This window comes from Petaurus breviceps, unplaced genomic scaffold, assembly GCF_028583685.1.
Source record: "Petaurus breviceps papuanus isolate PSGF00001 unplaced genomic scaffold, PetGlider_PUasm1.0 187, whole genome shotgun sequence".
NCBI classification, from domain to species: domain Eukaryota; kingdom Metazoa; phylum Chordata; class Mammalia; order Diprotodontia; family Petauridae; genus Petaurus; species Petaurus breviceps.
In genome coordinates, this window is record NW_027185799.1 from 2559790 (window position 1) to 2577373 (window position 17584).

The following is a 17584-nucleotide window of genomic DNA, read 5'->3' on the forward strand; positions in this document are numbered from 1 at the left end:
GAGATGAGAGAAGAACTGAGCAGAGAAATGAGAAGAACTGAGAAATGAAAAGAGAGGAGAACTGGGAGGAAGCATGGCTGTTGTGCTGGTACTTTGTCTGTCTGTTTTGATGTTATTTTGTCAGATACATCTTTTGATAGAGGACATTGCTGTTGTTACAAAAGTCCTGGGACCTCACAGAAGCCCCGAAAGAGTTTTTCTTGTTGTATTTTTTTCTTGTTTGTTTTGTTTACAGAAATCCTGGAGGAGGGTCTTGCTGGCATTTTTAGAGGTCGTGGGATTATACTGATGATTTCTGCTGATGCCTCATACCTTATTGTTGGATCTATGTTGATTTCACAGGCAGAAAGTGAATGATGAGGATGCTGGCAATATGCATGAATGTTATTGTGGCTTTGTTAAGCTTTGTCTTCTCAGGAACAGAAACTGTGAGGGATTTGAGGTAGACTAGAGAGTATGAGCTTCAATATGGAACAGGACAACAAGGAACTGGCAGGAGCTGGGACCATGGAAGAAGAACATAGAAGCTGAAAACTTACCTCAAGTCAAGATGTAAATACCTCTCCTTGGGTGAATGTTCTGTGTTAGTTTGTTACCTAATAAATAGAGAGTTCACTACACTGTGTAATAAGAATCTTGAAGCTCTCCACAGCAACAGTCCTTTGGAAAGCTGCTCATACTTGGCTTGACAAGTACTGAGAGGAGTACAGCCAGAAACATGTTCTGCAGTATCACTACTTGTAGTAGGTGGGAAGAGTTCACTTAGGTGACATAACTAACTTGTTAGCCAACTGAAGGAGAGTCTACATTTTAAATAAGTTGTCATTTAGCACTGCACAGATAAGAACTCACAGAAGGATTTTTTTTTTTACCAATAGAAGTGTTTTTTTTTCTTTTAAATTTATTTATTTTTAGTTTACAACACTAAATTCCACAAGTTTTTGAGTTCCAAATTTTCTCCTCCTTCCTCTCCTTCCCTCTTCCCTCCAAGACAGCATGTAATCCGATATAGCTTCTACATATACTTTCACGTTAAACATGTTTCACAATGGTCAAGTTGTATAGAAGAATTACAACCAATAGAATGCATCATGAGAAAGAAGAAACAAAACAAAACAAAAAATAGAAAAGAAAACAAGAGTAAATAGTTTGCTTTAATCTGTATTCAGACTCCATAATTCTTTCTCTGGATATGGATAGCCTTTTCCATCTCGAGTCGCTTGGAATTATCTTAGAATCTTGCATTTCTGAGAACAGTCAAGTCTACCAAAGTTAGTCATCACAGAAACAGAGTATCTGTAATTGTGTGCTATATTCTCCTGGTTCTGCTCCAGAAGCATCAGTTCACATGAGTCTTTCCAGGTTATTATGAAATCTGCCTGCTTCTCATTTCTTGTAGCACAGTAGTACTCCACCACATTCACATACCACAACTTGTTCATCCACATCCCCTTGGTACATACAGGTCCTTTTCCCATCTGTATTATCTCTTTGGGATACAGTCCTAAAAGTGGTATTGTGAGAAGTAGTTTTGGTGTAAGGTACTACCATCCTTAAGAGCAAGCAGTTAATTTGATCATAACATTCTGTTGAATTGTTTGGAGAGGACCCTTGGAAGTTAATTGTTTCTTACTGGAGGATAAATCCTTGTATTTGTTGAAACCTTTGCTTTAAATGATATCAATTTTCTAATATCTATTCTGCGTTAGTTAGCTAAACAGTAATATTTTTAAAAGTAAGATTAATTTGCTTAAAATATGACTGATAATTATATTTTACAGAAATAAAATACAATAGTGAGTTGTGAAGAATACAGGAGAAGTTTCAATGATAACTGAAGCAAATTAAAGGCATATGATTACTGCAAACTAGATCTTATAGCATTTGGATAGAAACTTAGAATTCAAAAAGTCCAATCCTTGTACTTTTCAGAGGTAAAATAATGGCTCATATTAGCTCACCTAGAATATCTGACTGGAAGTCCAGAAGGAAATAAAGATGCATATGCATGTCCTGATGACCTAACTTCTTTACTAAGACAGATAGCATTATAAGTGCTCCTTTCTATTTGTTTTATATATGAAATAATCTTTATCCTTGAATTATAACCTCTCTAAATATAGGAAAATTAATAGTGTTCTTTATGACAGTTAAAGAGGAAGAAATCTGTCACATTCTTTCAGCTCCCAACACTGTAAGAAGCCCAGAAAGGTAATTATGAAAATATTCTAAAGTCTTGGTTCTATCCAGAATCCTCTTCAATACAACACCCTCCCCCCTCCACCTCACTTCTTCTTGCTCTAAACTAGAAACAAATACAAAGGATAAAAATAGTCAAAGAGCTATTGGATGAAAGTGAAGAGGGGAAAAAAGTCTCCCAACTTCAGATATTTGGCTTCTTCATTTACTGATTTTAGAGCTTTATGATCATGGTATTATCTCATTGAATAGTATTGGATGTTTAACATGTCCTTTCTCTCTCTGCCCACCCTATACACACATTTATAGACTTGCTTTTTCAAGTAGAAAACAGGAAAATTTGTCTTTTCTTTAAAAGGAGACTTGTTTAGTCTTTTTTTCAAAGTCAAATCAGAATGATAGCTCATTCAGATTAATAAATTAAGGATCCAGAAAAGGTGACATTTTGTCAGTATCAATATATATATATATACATATATATATATATATATATACATATACATATATGTGTGTGTGTGTGTGCAGAAATGAGGTGATAAATTCTCTGAAGACTCTTCAGTGAGTGACCCAAAGAATCCTGTAAAAGGAATCTGAAGCAATAGCTATAACAATTCAGTCACCTTTTCCTAAATTTTAAAATTAGTCTTAGAAAAGATTTCAACTTCCTATTATTGAAGTTCTGAAGTGGAATCTTTCTAAACAAAAGAGTAAGAAGAAGAATTCAGAAGTGTAATGTCTTGTTTCAAAAGATGACGGGTTCTCCTTCACTTGGGCTATTTGAATAAAGGTTGGAGAAACATGTTTATGCAGTAGTAGGGTTTCTTTTTCAGGAATATTTTTTACACTGACACTGAGGTGCTTAGAACTCCAAGTTTTGAAGAGCTGCTAAATTCCTATATATTTCTAAGAACTAACATACCATGGATATTTTTATTGGATAGAATGGAAATGTACACATATGTATATATTCCATTTTCTCTGTCCCTTTGTCTCTGCCTCTCTCTGTCTCTGTCTCTCTCCATTCATTCATCTTTAAAATAGAGAGAGGGACTTAATCTTTGATTTCATTTGTATAGTGAATTCCCAGATGAGGAAATTTCCTCTACTAGTAAGGGTTGCCACCTTCTCTGCAACTTAAACTCTTAGATTTACTTAGAGCACTGGGAAATTCAGTGACTTGTTCAATGAATATAGCCTGTATATATCAAAGGCAGGGCATGATCCCAGGCTTTCCTGGTTCTGAGGCCAGCTTTGTATGCACTATGCTAAGCTTCCACACGTGTCTGTGGTTCAGCTCTCATTTTACAACTGAGACAACTGAATTCTAAAGAAATAAAAAGACTTTCCCAAGTTTACATAGCTAGCAAGTGGTAGAACTTATTTCCAGAAGGTAATTCCTTAAGAGTTTCTATTAACTTATGAAAAAAGAAGTGAAATCCTGAAATAATCCATAGGGCATAAGGGACATAATATTGTTGATCTAATACTTAGTACCCAAATCCTTCATTCTTAAGATAAACTCCATGAAGATGGATATTAATCCTTTCATCATCCTTCCCCAAAAACCTATTCCTCCTCTAAAATTTCTCTATTATTGTTGAAAGCAATGGTGTCAAATTGAAATAATTGAATGAAATCTAAGAATCCCCTTGGGTAAGCATATTGACTTATGAAACAACATGTTATGTTTTGTATGACAACATTTACAATTAGTACCATAATAATTGCCTTATCAATGAGAGGGGGGAAGGTTGTAAGGAGAGAATTTGAAACTCAATTTTTTTTAAAAATGAGCTAAAATAAATAAATAAAACAAATACATTTTCTTTATCTTGTTAAATAATTCCCAATTGCATTTTAATTTGATTCCTGCACACTGAGAAGTATTGTGACCTGTGTTTGATTCCTCTAGACAAAAGTATCATCACTCCCTGTTCATCATTGTTCACAACCTGTCATCCTCATATCCTTACATTAATTCACCCCATATATTCAAACAGTAGGCAAATCTTGGTGTTTCTTTCTTCATAGCATCCCTGACCTCCATCCTCTTTTCTCCATGTAAATGGCCACCAGTCCATTACAAGACTTTATCACTTCTTTCCTGAACTCTGGGAATATTCTTCTTTTCAAAAGTTTTAATTGATGTTTTTTTTAACATCACTATAATTTCCTCCATTATTCCTCCCTTCTCCCACCCAGTCATCCCATATAACAAAGAGTATTTTAAAGAAAAAAAAAGATGAAAAATCAGCATAATTGATTATTACAGTGAAAAAATCTGAAATATGTGCAATGTATAACATTTGTACACCTCCCACTTATGGAAATGGATAGGATATGGATATGTTCTTATGTCTCTTCTATTGAGCTATGGTTGCTTTTATAATTTTTCAACATGATTTTTCTTTACATTTTAATCATTATGTATATTGTTTTATTGGTTTTGTTTATTTCATTCTACCACATTTCATATAGATCCTTCCATACTACTCTGTATTCATCACATTTCTTCAATCTTACTACATAGTAATGTTCTATTACATTTATGAACCACAATTTATCTAGCAATTTCCCAACACATGGATATCTACTTAGCTTCTAATTATTTTCTTCCACAAAAATGTATTATGGGTAGTAATGTTTTTTTTTAATTTTATAGAATTCTCCTTGAATATATCAGCACCAATAGTGTTTTCCTCCTTTTATTGTTATTTTATTTTTATTTTTTTCCAAAATTTTATTTTAGACTCAATGCCAGAACACAAATAGAGAATAGAAAGAAGAAACAAAAATATATCATGAACTTAAATATTGGAACTTAAATACAAAGTTATAAAGAAATAAATGCATGTAATGTGTATAGCAGAACATGAGAGGATTCAAAATATGTAACAATAAATTTTCATTTCAAGAAAGCCTATGTGATAAATAATACTTGTGTTGAGAAGTGTCCATCTTTGCTTCCTTGTAGATTCTTTAATTCTCTGCTGTGCACTTTTTTCCCCTTTTTTTCCTCTCCTCAACCCTCCCCCCCCAAAGGCCACAATAAAGTTTATATAAGTTTCTTTTTTTTCTTTTTGGAGGGGGAAAGCAGGGCAATTGGGGTTAAGTGACTTACCTAAGGTCATATGACTAGTAAGTGTTAAGTGTCTGAGGTCAGATTTGAATTCAGGTCCTCCCAACTCCAGGGCCATCTCTATTCCCACAATAGGTTTCTATAGTTGGATTCTTTCTCCTTTGCCTATGCTTTTATTTTTGTGATGATAGCTTATTTATTTGTAATCACCTCTAGTGCTGGTATATGGGGAATGGTGCCTCTTGCCCTAGATCTTCAGTTCTTCCCTCTAGCCTGAAACCAAAGCCAAACCTCTAACCTCATGTAAGTGCCTATAGCCAGGGGCTTTCTGCCTCATTGCTTCTGCACTCACCTGGCTTGTGCTGGTTCCTGCTCACCCCCTACATTCTTCCCACTACAGCTGGATCTCGGATTCCTGGTCAGCAGAGGTTCCCTTGATCGTCCTGGGCTCAAATGCCCTACTCCCCTCACTATCTTGCATGTAAAAGTTCTGGTGGCTGGTGCTGAGGCAGTCTTTCAAACCAACTAACCCTAGGGCTTGCTGCTTGTTGTTTAAAAAGCTTGTGCTTGCTGTTAAAATGGTACCTAGCCTGGAGGTGTTTTCTCTTCACAGGGACCAAACTTCCTCCTGGAATTTTTCTTATGATCATCTCAAATTGTCTCAGGAGGGCCCTGGTTATGCACCTGTTCTTATTTATCTTAACCCTAAGGTGCTATTTTAATTCTTCTGTGGGGAAAGATCTTGAAAACTTGGAATTCTCTGACCTTCTCTGCAATCTTCCCAGAATCCTCTCCTTTATAATTATTTTAGAAGAAGTTTCATTTTCTTTTCTGAGACTGGTTATTTAAGATCTATTTAGTCTTCTCTTTGTTATCTTATGTTTTCTTTTTTAAAATAAGATTTATTTGTATTTTATCTTTCTTATATGACCATGGTATCTCATTTATCCTTTCCCATCCCCCTCCCCAATATTCTGCTCAAGTGAGAAATGATTTTTTTTAGAGTTAAAAAAGTAAGCACAATTTATCGATACATTGAAAATGTCAAAAAAAATGTGCAACACATAACAATTATGGACCTCCCACCTCCCTGAAGGGGTAGGTTAGAATAGTCTTTTCATCTCTCTGAATTCAAGTTAAATTCCACTTGCTCTTTATAGTTTTGTTATATTTACTTTTGATTTTTTTGGCATGTAATTGTTCTTTCCATTTTCATCATTGTATTTATTGTCTGTGTCTTATGTATTTACTGTGTTATTATTGTCCTGGCTCTACTTTCTTCATTCAGTATCAGTTCATATAAAGCTTTCTATGACTCAATTCATAACACAAACAATTTCTTACAGTACAGTAACACTCCATTCTATTAATATACCATGATTTGTTTAGCCATTCCTCGATATATGGGCATCTAAGTTGTTCCAATTCTTAGCACTACAAAAAAGTGCCACTATAAATATTGTGAAGTGTTTGGGAAGTTCTTTTTTTATTCATGGCTCTCTTTGGGTATGAGCCCAGGAAAGGAGTCTCTGGTTAAAAGGTTACGGAAATTTTAGTCACTTTATTTGCAAAATCCCAAATTGCCTATATACCACTTCACAACTCCACAAACAATATATTAGCTTGCCTATCTTCCCAGAACCCCTCCAACATTGACTCTTGCCATCTTTGGTCATTGTTGCTGATTTATGGGGTGTGTGGTAAAACTTTAGGGTTGTTTTGATTTTCATTTCTCTTATTATTAGGGATTTGAAGATTTTTTTCTAATGTGTCTGTGAATACTTTTCATTTCTTTTGAGATTTGTTTGTTCATATCATTTGAATATTAACATGTTATGGAATGAATATTACTCAGATATGTTTATTAATTATTTATATATCTTGGATATCAAACCCTTATCAGAGAAATGTGGGACAAAGATTTTTCCATTCAATTACTTTATTTTTTTTTTTTGGTCCTAGAGGCATTCTTGTTATCTGCGCAAAAGGTTTTCAGTTTCAAGTAATCAAAGTTATTGATTTCATTTTTCTAATTCTCTTTTTTTGCTTAAGAATATATCTCTTTATGACTTTGAAAAGCATATGATTTATTTTCTATTTTTATTACTATGATATTATTATTAAGGTCACATATCCATTTAGAATTATTGTGGTGTGTGAAGTAAGGTGTTGTTCTCAGTCTAATTTCTACCAGATTGTTTTCAAGCTTTTCTGGAGTTTTTCATCTAATAGAGAGTTTTCTGCTAGGTAACATGTTTTATGCATTACCAAATACTGGGCTGTTGAATTCTACTGTTTCTGACTCTCCCTTGTCTAATTGGTTCCATTGTTCTATCTTCCTGTTCTTTAACTAGTACCAAATGTTTTTGGTGACTGCTGTCTTACAATATATTTTGAGGTCTGGGAGTATTAGTTCCTTTTTGTGCTTGCTTTTCATAACATCTCGATATTCTAAATATTTTGCTTTTTTTCCAAATGAATTTTCTCATTATTTTATCAAGTTTTATCTTGGTGATTTGATTGGTATAACATTAAAAGTACAAATAAATTTTAGTAGTATTATCATTTTTGTTATGTTAGTATAGCATAGCCATGAGCCTTGAATATTCCTTCAACTTTTTATTTTTTTATTTGTGTTATATAGCTATATAATAATTTCTTTAAGGTTCACTTTATAATTGAATTTATATAGGTATTTTATGTACTTTTGGAAGTTTAATTCACTAATATTTGATGCATTTTCTAGTTATTTGGAATGTGATTTCCTTATTATTGCTTTCTATGTTTTGTTATTATAATATAAAATACTCTTGAACTTTGAAGATTTGTTTGATAGCCTGCAACTTCAATGATGAAGCTATTAATTGTCTCAATTAGATCTTTGCTTATTCCCTCAGGTTTTCCAAGTACACTATCATATCATCAACATAAGGGAATAGTTTTATCTTCATTTTACCCCCCCCCCCTTTATTCCTTTAATTCCTTTCTCTTTTCTTATTACCATTGCTGTCATTTCCAGAACTATATCAAATAATAGTAGAGACATTGAGCACCCTTGCAATATTCTAGTATTTATTTGAAAAAGGCTCTAGTGTAACCCCACTTCATGTGATGCTTTTAATTTTAGATAGATACATTTTAAGATAATAAAAAGGTCTCTCTATGTCTAAACTTTTAAAGGATTTTAGTATTAAAGAATGTTGTACTTTGTTAAAGATTTTTTTCTATCTTTTGAGAAATGTTTGTGTGGTTTTGGATGTTTTTGCTTTTAATTTGATTAATTATGTTGCTTGCTTTCCTAATGTTGAACTATCCTTCTATTTATGGTCTGAGTCACACTTGATCGCAATGAGTGATATCTTGGATAAATCATTGTAGCCTATTTGATAAGATTTTATCTAAAATTTTGAATCAATGCTCATTTAGGATATTGGCCTATACTTTTCTCTTTGTGTTTTAGATCTTCCCAGTTTAAATATTAGGACTATATTTGTCTCATTAAAGAAATCTTATAGGGTGCTGTCTCAACTTTTGAGGATTATTTGTGAAGTATGTGTATTAATTGTTCTTTAAAAGTTAGATAAAATTCTCCTGTGAATTTATCAGATTCAGGATATTTTTTGATGGTGGTACTTTTACAGTTAGATTAATTTCCTTTTCTGAGATTGGGCTATCTAAAATCTCTATCTTGTCTTCTGATAGTTTACGCAATTTATCTTTTTGAATATATTGCTCTATTTATTTTGTGTTCTCAGTTTTGTTAGGATATGCATGTGACTAAGTATATTCTGATAATACATTTTATCCTGGCTTTGCTGTGTTTAACCTTGCTCATTTGCTATTTTACTGATTTTATTTTCTGCTCCCTTGTTCTAATCTGATTAGCTAAGGGTTTATCAATTTTATTCATCTTTTGAAAGAACCAACATTTAGTTTCATTGATTGTTTCTGTGATTTTGTTTCCAATTTATCTATTCCACCTCTAATTTTTAATGTCTCCTCTTTTATACTTATAACAGGTCTTTTTATTTGTTGATTTCCTAATTTAAAATACATTTCCAGTTAATTAACCTTTTTTTTAGCATTGCTTTAGCTGAATCTCAGAAATTTTAGTATGTTTTTTCATTATTATAATTTTCTTTTACATATTTATTGTTTTTATGATTTGTTTTTTGACCCTCTCATTATTTAAGACTTCCTTGTTAAGTCTCCATTTGGGTCTGTATCTTTTTTTTTGTATGGTCCTAGAACTATTTTCCATTTTTATTTCATTATGATCAATAAGAGATGTATTGACTATTTCTTCCTTTTGATATTAATTGCAATCTCTTTGTACCACAGTACAAGGTCAAATTTTTTTTTGGCTTTTTGGAGGGGGGGAAGGCAGGGCAATTATGGTTTAAGTGACTTGCCCAAGGTCACACAGCTGGTAAGTGTTAAGTGTCTGAGGTCAGATTTGAACTCATGTCCTTCTGACTCCAGGACTGGTGCTCTATTCACTGCACCACCTAGCAACCCCTACAAGGTCAATTTTTGTAAAAATTCCATGTGGTGAACACATTTTTTTTTGCAATTTCATTTAGAAGACACACTGAATCTTTTAACTAGTTTCTCCAGATACTCATTTAGTTCCATATTTTCCCTTTTCTTTAACTTTCTGTTAAATTTATCCTAAATTTACAGAGTGATATTGAAGTTTCTTATCACCTTATATTACTATCTATATCTTCATGAACCTCAGATAATGTTTCCTTAATAAATTTGTATGCTAATGTCTTTGGAGTATATGAGTTTATTACCAACATTGATTTGTTGTCTATGGTTTCTTTCAGCATGATATAGTTTCTTTGTCTCTTTTTAAATTTTTGAATATTTGTTTTTGCTTTGTATGATAGCCTGATGGCAATTCCTGCTTTTTTGGATTAGCTTGATGTAAAGTAAATTTTTTCCATACTCTCAGTTTTGTTTTGGATATGTTTATCTTATAATTGCATTTCTTATAAGCAACAGATTGTACAATTTTGTTTTCTTATCCAGTCTGTCATCCCCCCTTTCATTGGATTATTTAATCCTTTCACATTTAAAGTTATGAGTTAGGTTAATATTTTCTTACATCTGTCTCTAACACTGAGGTTTTTAAAGTTATGATTCCTCCCACCTTCTGCTGTAAACACAGTATTATGTTCCTTCAATTATTTTTACTTTAATCTTTTTTCAAAAAGGTACCCCTGTTCCCAAAGGCTTTCTTATTTCTCCCCACCCCTGACCCCCCCACCCCCACTCCCTCCACTGCCTGCCTCCAATCCTGATTCCCTCTTCTTGCTTGTTACCCTTTTCAATTTGAGGTTTTATTATTTCCTATTTCTTCCTTTTATCTAGTTATATGCTGCTCCCCACTCTTTTTTCCTTTTAGTTATATATATTCTCCCTTCCTCTCCTCCCCTTCAACTCATGCTGTTTACTAGTTTTTTTTTTAATTTAATTCTGTATGATCCTTTCCAAACAATATTTCTTTTACTCTCTTCATTATCCATCTTTTGTTTCTGCTTTCTCTACACCCTCATTCTTTAATTCATGACCCCTATAATCATCTGGTCTCTCTCTTTCCTCTGTATTCTTTATATAATCAGAGCTTCTAAGGTACACACTTTGAATTCTACCTTTTTGGTGCCACTAACTTACAGGGTTTACATCATGTATGCTCCTTTTCTGTTGTACCTTGTTCTTAGAACAACGCCACTTATTGCAGGTGTCAGAGAGTATACTGCTCCATGTTATAGACATCCCTTTCCCTCTCTGATGTACAACCTCTTATGTAGACTTTCCCCCTTAGATTTGCCTAGAAATTTCCCCTTCATGTTCTTATTCTACCACTCTAGGTCCCAATTGCCTACAGAGGTTCCACCTCCCCTATTCCAAGATAAATGGACTTTTCAGACACTAAATTCCCCAGATCTCATCCAATGTAAGGTCCTCATCTCCTTTCATTCATAAGAACATTCATTTCTCTTACCTCTGAAGTAAAGACTCCCTTCTTGTAAAGCCAAGCATGAGCAGCTTCCCAGAGGACTTCTAATGTGAATAGCTTTGTTCTGATCACATAGTATAGTGAACTATTTATTTATTCAGGAGTAAACTAAGGCAAAACATTCACAGAAACCAAAGTACAGCATTAATAATGATATAATAACTTATCACTAAAGTAGCCACATTGTCCTTAAGACAATCATCCTTAAGGAGCAATCCTCCTTAAGGGATACAAAGTACAAAGGTCTTCCACCCCTACATAGCATTGTCTTAATCTCTCAGTCAAAAAGTCTTCTTTATTCTTGGTTGGAGATTAGTTTCCAACCATCCTTAATTTAATCATCCTTAAGGGGTTCAAGGTGGAAAGTACAAAGTTCTCCCACCCCAGATCACAGTAAATCATGATCTTGTCAGTCAGCTCTAAGTACTCAAGGAGATGTCTTTTCATCTTAGCTTGAGGCTGGCTCCCAGATTCCATGGTTCCTCTTCTATGGTCCCAGCTTTTGCCTGAATTCAATCGTCACCTGGATTCACAGGTAGGCAGCTCTCAGCTTCTTGTCCGGTTCCTCATCCAGTTCACATTCTATATTGAAACTCACAGTGTCCAGTTCACCTCAAGTCCTTCACAGTTTCTGTTTCTGGGAAGACAAAGTTTAACAGAGCCAAAACAACATCCATACACATAGCTGGTATCATCATCAATTCACTATCTGCCGGTAAAATCACAGACCCACAACAAGGTCAGAGAAATCAACACAAATTATCAGCATAGTCCCAGGACCTCTGAAACCCTCCTCCAGGACTTCTGTAAACAGACAACAAGAAAATCCTCTTTTAGGGATTCCAGTAAGGTCCCAAGGCATCTGTACAAACTATTACAAACACAAATCAACACAGACAGACAGAGTTCTGGCCACCACAAATGTTCCCTTCTAAGTTCTGCTCTGTCCCAGCTGTGCTCAGCTTTTTATCTGTCATTAGCAGTTCAGGAAGCGCAAACAAAAGACATAAACCCAAATAGATACTTAACTATACAATCCTAAAAAATTAGTAAGTCAAAGAACAAATCATAGAAACAATTTATAATTTTGTGAAAGGAAATTACAATGTTAAACCTATCTTTTTAAAGAGCATCTTTGAATTTTGTTCATCTTTTTTGTTTTTTCACTTCCAGTTTATAAATTTCTTTTGTAATTTTTAATATTTCCTTTTTTGTGGTCATTTCAGGCTTATTTGTTGGCTTTCTAGTTTTTAACTTTTTTTTCTTTTTGGAGGGGGAAGGCAGGGCAATTGGGGTTAAATGACTTGCCCAAGGTCACAAGGCTAGTTTTGTGTTAAGTGTCTGAGGTTGGATTTGAATTCAGGTCCTCCTGACTCCAGGGCAGGTGCTCTATTCACTGTGCCACCTAGCTGCCCTGGCTTTCTAGTTTTTAAAATACATATTAATTAGAACTTTCTTTTCCTATTTTGTTAATGTGTTTATAGAGATACAACTTTTTTCCTTGGATGACTATTTTAGGTGCTTCCTAGAAATTTTGGTATTTAGGTTTAACATTTTCATTTCCTTTCACAAAATTATAAATTGCTTCTACGATTTATTCTTTGACCTACTAATTATTTCGGATTGTATTGTTAAGTATCTATTTGGGTTTATGTCTTTTTTTGTGCTTCCTCTACTGCTTACTATTTTCAATTGCATTATGAGTTGTAAAAGACATTTGCATTATTGTCTGTAGAAGACTTATTTCAAAAACAATTTTTCCTTTTTCTATTTGTTTACAATACCTCTGTGCTATAATACATGGTTGGCTTTTCTGAAAGTTCCATGTGTTGCTGAGAAATAAACATATTTTTAGTGTTCCCATGCTGAAGATGCCATAAGTCTTTTAGTTCTATGTTCTTCAGAAATTTGTTCAAAGACCTTATTGCTCTTTGTAAATGAAAGTTCATCTTCCATCTTCATTCCTTTGCACTGGTGTTACTCTGTGACTGAAATAAACCCTATTCTCAATTCTACTTCTTAGAATTCTTAGTTTTCCTGAAGACTGCTCAGCTGCTATATGATCAGGTGAGAAGGAGCTGGAGTCTTCCGTGAAGGAAAGTGTAGACCTATGCTCTCACTAGAACTATGTATCAAGAAGTCTGTATGCAACTGGGAAAATATGGGACCACTGGAAGAAAATTGTTTTTATTGCATGTTAATGTGTTGAGCCATTGCCGAGTTCTTCTGGTTAGTTAAATCAAGCCTATTTTAAATCCCCTATCTTATCAGCTTGAGTTTTTGTGTCACAGGTGATGACTTTCTCTTTCTTTTGTCCTTCCTTCCTTCCGTCCTTCCTTCCTTCCTTCCTTCCTTCCTTCCTTCCTTCCTTCCTTCCTTCCTTCCTTCCTTCCTTCCTTCCTCTCTCTCTCTCTTTCTTCCTTCCTTTCTTTCTTTCCTCCTTCCTACCCTCCTCTTCCCTTCATCCCTCCCTTTCTTCATCACTCCCTCCATTCCTTCCTTCCTTCTTTTATTCTTTCTCTCCTCTAGTCTTAAATCTTGTCCTCTCCTTACCTTACCTGTCCTCTCCTCTCCTTTCCTTTCTTCCTTTTTCCCTCTCTCTCCCCTTTCTTTTTTCATTGGTAGGGACTTAGATCGAAACCAAATTTTGTTGACCCAAGGGAAACCCTGGCTCAAGGTGTGAGTCAGAGAGTTACAGATGAAGAGCCTTTAAGAATTAACCTAGTCTATATCAACCAAGCCAGAATTGTGAGTCATATATCACACTGAAATGCATGAAATTAATTAGTTTTCATGGTATAAAAGAAAAAGTGAGTGAATAATGAACAATATGAAAATAATAGAACACAAATCTTACTTCCATTCATTTCGATTTTATGATTTTGACAATAGCTCCACCAAGTCCTTTATGATCAAATATATTTTCCCTTTGGAGGTGAAATATGATATTTGTGTTTTTAAAGTCTGAGAACCCCAGTTTACATTTTGTTCTATCATTTCTTACTTCTGTTACTTTGGACAAACCCTTTAGCCACTTGAAGTCAGTTTCTCATCTGCAAAAAGAGAGGGATGGAGAAAATAAGATGAATTCTGAAGGAAGACAGGATTTTTAAAAGGCAAATCTGCAGGGGGATACTGAATGTAAATACATGGATATAGGAAAGAAAATGTTAAGTTTTCAAAGTAAACCATGTTAGCTGAATCATAGAGCTCATGAAGGGGAAGTAGGGTGGAAATAAAACTGGAAAAATAGCAGAGTTTTCTAATGGAGGGCCTTAAATACAAGGTTAAGGCATTTGTCTTTATTCTGTAGGCAAAAGTATCACTTAATATCTTTGAATGTGGGTGTGACATGATTACATTTAAATGGGTCTTTGCCAATCAAAACTTGTGCTACAAGTTATTCTTTGCAACACATGCAATGAAAATGAATGAATGCACAAAACACTTTTAAAAGTGCCTATTCTGTTCCAAGAACTCTGCTATTGAAAAGGCAAGACATCTTTTGCTCTTATGGAGCCCCCATTCTCTTTGGGTTTATCTGCAGACCAAATGGAAGAACCTGGTGTCGTTAGTAGTACAGCTGCAAAGCAGATGGAAAAACTCTGTCTGAATGCTAGACATGAATAATTAGGAAAATGTTTTTGGAGCATTCTGTTGTTTGCTCCTTTTGCAGAAGTCTCTTAGTGATTGCTTTGTATTTTAGCACTGTTTCTTAGGAGGTGTTTTCTCCACTTATCTTCTTTCATTTTTGAATGACTGATAGTGATTCATAGTTTTTAAATATTTTATCTCTCAAATTCTCCTTGTCTAAATAAATAAAATACTCAAATTCTTTTGCTTTCTCTTAATTAAGAAGAATTACATCTGACTCATTCTACAAAGTAAGACATTGTTGTCATTTTTTACCCCCCCCCTTTATTTTATTTGATTAGATCAATCTTAGGAAATGATTGGTCCATTTATTAAAGTAAAATTTATTTATTTAAAGCATTTGTTAAACCCAGCACTATTATTGACTCAGGTGTTACCAAAACATTTTTTAAAAGATTTCTGTTAAACCTTCAAAATTAGAAATCTGTATAATAGTATAATAGATAATCATGGCATGGCAATGTGAGATCACCTGATGGATCTTATCCTACCTCCCTGAAACAGTCACTTGTGGGACTTCAACACAACACCTACCTTTATCACAGAATATGCTTTCAATTAACCAATTATCTGGTCACATTCTCAACCATCCTTCCTTTTTATTCCAACAGCATTGGCACAGATCCTATTGGAGAAATTTCTTGGTCCTCTCCAACCTCCCTGACCCATCCATCATCACACTCCTTGATTAGTTATTGGCTGTACCAGGTACCCATCAGAGTATGACATATGCAGCTAATGTGGGCTAATCACCACTGAGTAAATCCCTGCCTTACCCTCATGTGTGCTGGGGGATAGGGGGAGATGGGTGATTGTGGACGTAAGTATAAGAGTGAGTCATTAAAAATGAGTATGTTTGGCTGGAATAGGATTTTTAACCCAGATTTCATTATATTTCCCACCAAACCCACCCCCTTCCAAACCTCTACAATAAATGTAATATTTAAAATAATACTACCAACTAAATTAGACAGTTATGGAGATTATCTGCAGAGACAGGTACTGAACTCAATAACCTTGAAATTATGGTAAAAAAATAACAATACAATTTTAATTTTAATATTCTAATGCTCAAATTCTCCTCTCTTGTCTGAATAGCTAAAATGATTAAATCCTTTTGCTTCCTCTTAAATAAAGGAGAATTACATTTGATGCATTCCCTAAGGAATAAATTGCTGTATCATTATGTTACTTTAGAAATAGGGTGGGCCAATTCCTCCATGTTTGCCCAATCACCTTTATTTGATTGGACCAATGAAACTAGGGAAAAATTTATTTGGTACTTTAAAAAGAAAGAGTCAAACTGATTCTATCCAGCTTTACAATTATGGTAATTCAATATTGTGTCAAAAAAGAGCTCACTGGAACACGTTTAAAAAATTAAAGCAGCATGGTAAAAAGAGAGTTAGTCAACAAAATGAACTCAGGTTAAGACATAGGCACTAGACATTTCATTAATTAAATAGATCATATTGATGACATGGCAATACTAAAGTAATCCTTATGTATAGGGTGATAAATAAATGTACATGAGTCTTATTAAAGAGATTGATTTTGCCATTACAATTTAATTTAGCTGGGCCTAACTGCTTTGATTCATCCAAGAATATGAATAGTTGAATAACTAAGACTGTAGTTAAGCTGGAATGTTTGGGTTTGAAGTTATCTTATACACCATGATGGATACAACTGTTTACTTTATTTTTTATTTATTTTTTTGCAATTTATTTATTTTTAGTTTTCAACATTCATTTCCACAAGATTTTGAGTTACAAATTTTTCTCCCCATCTTTCCCCAAGCACCACCCCAAAATAGCAAGCTTACTGAATACCACTTCCCCCAATCTCTTCTCTCTTATATCCTCCCTCATTCCTCCCCCGCCAACTTTCTAGTAGGGCAAGATGGATTTCTATACCCCAGTGCCTGTATATCTTATTTCCCAGTTGCATGTTAAAAAGTAATTTTTTAAAACATTTCTTTTTAAAACTTTGAGTTCCAGATTTTTTTTCCCCTTCTTCCCTCCTCACTCTCCTCAACTGGGAAGAAAAGCAATTCAATATAGGTTGTACATGTATAGTTACACAAAGCATTTCCATAGTAGTTATATTGTGAAAGACTAACTATAATTCCCTGAATCCTATCCTGCTCCCCACTTACTCAATTTTCTCCTTTGACCCTGTCCCTTTTCAAAAGTATTTGCTTCTACCTACCCTCTCTCCCAGTCTGCTCTCCCTTCTATCATCCCCCCTCTTATCCCTTTCCTCCTTATTTTCCGGTAGGGTAAGATGCCCAATTGAGTATGTATGTTATTCCCTCCTTAAACCAAATTCAATGAGAGTGAGGTTGACGCATTCCATTTCACCTTCCTATTCTTCCCCCCCCCCCCCATTGTAACAGTTTTCTCTTGCCTCATTTATAAGAGATAATTTACCCTAATCTATCCCTCCATTTCCCCTTCTCCCAATATATTCCTCTCTCACCTCTTAGTTTTATTTGTTTAAATATAATCCCTTCATATTTAACACATCCTGTACTTTCTGTCTATGTATATGTGTACATACATATGCATATACTCACATATATATTTATACGCATATACATCCTCCTATGTATACATAAATAT